The following is a 6,000-nucleotide window of genomic DNA, read 5'->3' as shown; positions in this document are numbered from 1 at the left end:
CCACGCAATTCTGGTGGCAAGGAGAAAATGAAACTTTCTGGAGAGGGGCAGCCTAATTTCTCAAAGCAGTCCTACTCACTACCTGACATAACTGTTCTATACAACAAAGTGCCCTGTCCCATGCATACCTGGCACTGTGACATGCTAGAGAAGCATGTGATATCTGCCAGCCTTGGTTCCCACCTGCTGCACTCCTTTCTTTGCCCTACAACCTGCATGCACAATTCACTCAGGTTGCCCCTGGTGTAGTTGCTACCCAGAGCTGTCCGCCCTCTCTGTCCAGTCGCTGAGGCACAACCTCAGCAACAAGTAGAGGCCAGAGAGGGTTTCTGAGCCTGCAGAAGGCAGCAGGAAGAAGCAAGGGAGGCGATGAGCACCCACAGTCAAGCACACAGAGACCTTTATGCCTGCTCTGGTAATAACACAGCAGATGCAGGGCTCAGTGGAGGGATAAAGGTCTCCTTCAGCTCGAGGGAGAAAGGAGGAAGAAGGCATTACTTTACCACCTACATCAGAGAGGACAAGTATGCTGACCTAGATGGTCTTCTCATGTGTGTTCATCTCAGTGGGGTCAAGTTTAAACTTATTTTAATAACATATGCTATAAAATTTGAAGGGTAATACTTCTCTGTTGCCCCAATTTATTCAGATAGAGAGGAGGAAAAAGAAGTTCATTCTCTGTTTGTTATGAAAGCTAAGCTCAAATATGAACAACGTTCCACAGTAAATGATGGAGAGTTTGACAATCTTATCTGTATCATATCATCATATATTGAAAGGTTCTATTGTTAAGAATACCTACAAGAGAATACAATTTTATCTGCTTCGGGAAGTGTAATTCTGAGCTTTCTCAGAGTTCTTTTCAAGTCAGGGATCTGTGTTAGGTCTTTATAAAGTTAGAAGGAAAATTATATATGTCCAACTTTCTTAAAATTAGTCACAGTTCAAAAATAACACTGCCATTGCCTGGGCTACATCAAAAGCAGCATGGCCAGTAGGGCAAGGAAGGGGATTCTGCCCCTCTACTCCGCTCTGTGAGATCCCACCTGCAGTACTGCACCCAGCTCTGAGGTCCTCAGCACAGGAGAGACATTGACCTGTTGGAATGAGCCCAGAGAGGGTCGCCAAGATGGTTGGAAGGATGGAACACCTCTCCTAAAAACAGGTTGAGAGAGTTGGGATTGTTCAGCCAGGAGAAAAGAAGGCTTCATGGTGACATAATTGTGGCCTTCCAGTACCAGAAGGGAGCCTGCAAGAAAGATGGAGAGGGACTTTTAACAAGAGCATGTAATGACAGGACAAGTGGGAATGGCTTCAAACTGAGAGTAGGTTTACATTGGGTACTAGGAAGAAATACTTTAATGTGTGGGTGATGAGGCACTGGAAGACATTGGCCAAAGAACTGGTAGATGCCACATCCCAGGAAGTGTTCAATGCCAGGCTAGATGGGGCTGGGAGCAACCTGGTCTAGCAGAAGGTGTCTGTGCCCATGTCAGGAATTTGGAACTAGATGACCTTTAAGAACCCTTCCAATCCAAAACATTCTATGATTCCATTCAAGAGCAGCACTGAGTTCTGCCTAAAACTTTCTATGTCATTTCCTTCTTAAGGCTAAAAGCTTAAAAGCAAAATAAATCAGACAAAACAAAACACTCAGTTCTCAGGCAACATGAAACACAAAAATGTAGCAACCAGACAATGTCAAATAATCTCCATGTTGCACATGACATAGGCCAGGCCCTTCCTTGCTTAGCTGACATTAACAAGGAATGTTAAAATGGCAGCATGGCCATTTTCATTCTTGCATTAAGCTCAGTAGTTACCAAGCCATGGCTTGAGGCTTGGTGATGCCCTCAAGGTCTTCCAGCATTTCCTGTAACCCTTGGGAACTAATAGGCTAAAACAGCCCAACAAGGAGAGGAAAGCTGCTGAAGCACAGAGCTCATTTAGTATTGTTGCTTGGAAGCCAGTGAAGATCATTAATTTTTAGTCTTTGGCAAAAACTGCCTCCTTTGTATGTTTAGTCATCCAAGAAGTCAAAATGATCTCCCAAAGGATGCTGAGCTACTCTGTCTGCCTTAATTTTGATCATACTGTGCCCACTGAAAATGGGACTTTGCTGGATCTCCCTTTTTACCATTTCGTCAAACTCCTGCAGGCTCTTATTAGATCTTCTTCACAAGCAGTGCAACCTCACTGGCCCAAAATTTGTCTTGTTATTTCCCAGGACATCAACAGATCCTGTCTGTGTAAGTACACAGGTGCACAGACCAGGAAAACTAAAGGATGATTTTGTACTTTGAAAAATTATGTCATGCTCAGGATTAAAGACCTATTCCTCTACACACAACAAATTTAGGAAGCATTTGTTTTATCTTCATTGACTTAAAATTTATCTTAAATCCTGTTTTACTGTCACTTGCTCCAACATTCTCTTGTACAATACTTTCTGTCTTTCTTGTAGCAGTGAGATAATCTACATATCAAAGTTGGTTGTGCTGGACATGTAATTTCACCTAACACTGAGAATTTCACCACAGTTTTTACAAAGACATTATTAAAAGGCATAAGAGATGATAAATCTTTCTACCCTCTCCTGAAATGCTATTAAGTGGACAGAAATACTACTTCACAGTCACACTCTGCTTTTCAACCCCCAAAAGCAAAATTCAGTAAAGATAGTGAAGATTTAAAATTCTTTCATTGTATCTAATGCAATCATGCATTTCTGTAAAATCTATCCAAGCATTCTAATCATAAGACCATGGGGGTTTTGTTTGCTCTGTTTTATTGTGGGGTTTTTTGCTGGCTTTGGTTTGGGTTTGTTTGTTCTGATTCATTGGAAGTTTTTGGATCTGCTGTGGATTCTGTCTTTCTAAGATCCTTCTTCCTAGGAGATAAATCCATCAAAGTATCAAAGTTAGAAGTCCTAAAACTGTCCAAAATATGCCTTCACAAATATTAGTTTATAAGTGGATTTAAAATTTGGATGCAAAACCACTTGCTTTCAGTTTTTCAAATTTCTTTGCAACATCCAGATGAACCCAATTCACTTACACTGTCGCTGACTTCAGTCACACTTTGTTCGCTCCTCAATCACCCCCAGTCAAGGGCCTAATAGACTCCACTGCTTTCTCCTGGTCCTGGTGTTCAATTGCTCTCAAGTAAAGCTTAACGTAAATCAACATTATCTTCTGAAACTAATAGACATTTTCACAGACTTCAGGAAACAATTCTTTAACAGGAACATGCATAAAGCTGAACAACAACAACCTTTTCTCAACTGATTCACGTTTATGCCCTGGCAACAGCACTATCTATTTTTCTAAGGCTTAGCCCAGAGTTCATATTATTTAAAAGCTACATACTTTCACTGCGTGTTTAGAAAGCACTCATTCCGTTCTTTTACAATTTCAAATTCATTACAGTTCCATATCTGTTTTTCACAGCAGCAGTGTATTTACTGCTCCTAACATGCTTTGGAACCTTGATAAATCTACTTCAGTTTCTCAATTACCACATTCCTAAAAGAAGAAACAAAATCCTCACTGATCTTTAAGTCCCTTTGAAATACATCATAGTTCATCTTCGTTATTAGTCTGCCAAACATACCCACGGTTAAGGTAATTAACATTACTGCATGTGATGAAGACACTTTTTGAAATATCTCAAATCTGATTCTTTTGAAGTCGTATGTGGAAAAACTCTTATTCTCTGACCCCATGGTACACAGTATCCCCCAATCTACCCCATGTTCTTAATATTTCCCCTCTACTGTACTTTTCATAAAGTCTCCCTGACACAGCCATTTCCTTGAACCTGTACGGCTCCCTCATTTGACTCCTATGACTCTGAATAACTTCTTTTGGCCTATTCATAAGGGAAGAAACAGAACTTGCTATGGCTCTTTCAGAATTAAGTGTCTGCTGATTAATCAGGCATTCTCCCTCAGAAAGTATCAGAGCTGAAAACCCTTACAGGCTGGAAGAGTGTCTGGGAGAAGCATATTTGTTGGGTTTTTTTATTGCTTCTCTCCGTCCCTAGTTTTGGCTCCTGAATAAAGTGAACTAGATGGACCTTTGGTCTACTCAAACATGGTCATTCTCAAGCTGCTAAAGAGAGTGAGTAATACTTGATTTTCCCTGCCTCTCCTTCACTAATTTGAATCTTTCTCTGCCATCTACTCAGAGATGATATTTATGAAACTCTTGAAGGGTGAGTTATCTTGTGATTGCTGTCTTGTCAGACATGGGTAGGATGAGATAGTAGTGAGTTGAAGTTTCCTCATGACAGGGACAGACTGACATTCTGAGTCAGCAGAATCACCAGTATATTGGGTAGGTTTCTTTGCTAATGAAGTGCACTTTTAATAGAAGTTGCTCCACAGATGAGTTTCCAAATCAAATGGTATTTCAGACCCATCAGAAGTTACTCCACAGCAGCTGTCTGCAAACATATTCCTTCTGCAATTTCTGGACTTCCCAGCTGTTACTGGGCAGCAATTTTTAACCCAAACTTGTGGTGTAGGGCTCATTCAGACAAGGATGTGTGTGATGCCTGTGGTAGCAAAGAGCTGCTCTGAGCTGCAGCACTGTTAAAATACCCATCTAGGCTTTCCTACTCAGCAGGAAGCAGTCACACAGCCATGCAAGCAAATTACAGGCTTATCATTCCTCATTCAAGCATCAGCACAGTCATTCAGCAGAATCCCTATATCCCTACAGCAAGACCATAGAAATATAGTGGTTAAAACTGCACTACGCATTTGTGCTTCACCTTTTTTATTGCCCCTGCTCTGCCACTTTGCTTCATGGTTATTCAACAGCTGCCCTTTGAATAAGGAGCATGTGACACAGAGATGACTGGCAGACAAGGCAGTAGAAAAGAGCAGTCTAGGAAGCAGTTGTGCTTATTATAAAGGGCAGCTAACTGATTCATCAGTGCCCTCTCCAGCAAACCACACCATATAAATGTTTTTTTGATATTAGCCTTATGCTATAAGGAGGATTACTTGGCATACTTGAAGTGTGAGTACCTAATGTCCTCTCTCCCTAAAGGAAGATAGGTTGCAGGTATTTTTGCTCTCCAACTTCATGGTGCATGGCTTCAACTCAATTTATGATGTGTGCCCCAAGGCCATTTTTTCAATCAATTCTAGTTTAAAAGAATTAGCAGGACTTTCATTCTCCAGTGTTAGACTGGTAGTCTGAATCTCACCCAAAGCTGAAGGAAGAAGGTAAAAAAATAGGATTGTAATCCAACATAAGATACTGCAATAGTAAGAGATAGGAACCAGGGTTGCCTCCTTTTGTAGGTCTTGCAAGGTAAAACAGCAGATCTGCCAGGCTACAGATTGCTGTGTGAGCATGCAGTGAGGTTGGAAGAGCATATGGCAGAAGTGGCTGCCTGGCTGAAGTGCACCTATTGCCAGCCCTGTCATTCAGGGCTGTGGAGACAAGATAAAGCTTTATTTTAGTGCCCTGACAGCTGACAGGAACTTGTCACATTGCAGAAGCTGCTGAATCTCAAGTCAGGGGAAGAAGGGGAAGAGAGCAGAAATCAAAAGCAATCTCATAGTTGGTGCATACTTGTCTAATCTCTGCGGGACAAGAGATAGGGTGAGGTCTCTCATGTATTCTGTGCACACAGTCTCTAGCACTAAGGGGTGGTAACAAGTGCAAGAAGAACACAGCAGAAAAAAGTGCTAGAATAATCTGGACTGTACTTTATTTCATGTTATACCCTCTTTTCAAAAGACATGGGGAATCTCTTGCTGTTTGGTATGGGCAAAACTGCTCTGAGATTTCCCTGTAACTACTCAAAATGGAGAAGAATCTGAGCTGACAGGATCTTCCTTGCAGTGTTCCTGGTAAGTGTAGAGTTCATTTCCACAGATTCAGAGATGGGAGATGGGGAAGAAGAACAGGGTTTTTACTTTGGGGAAAAGCCTGATTCTTCCTGCAAAATCAGTAACAGTTATTGGGTTGGAAACATAAACAC

Source organism: Pyrgilauda ruficollis, unplaced genomic scaffold (assembly GCF_017590135.1).
Source record: "Pyrgilauda ruficollis isolate IOZ18807 unplaced genomic scaffold, ASM1759013v1 scaffold17, whole genome shotgun sequence".
Classification (NCBI taxonomy): domain Eukaryota; kingdom Metazoa; phylum Chordata; class Aves; order Passeriformes; family Passeridae; genus Pyrgilauda; species Pyrgilauda ruficollis.
The sequence above is the reverse complement of the archived record's forward strand: the minus strand, read 5'-3'. Positions refer to the sequence as shown.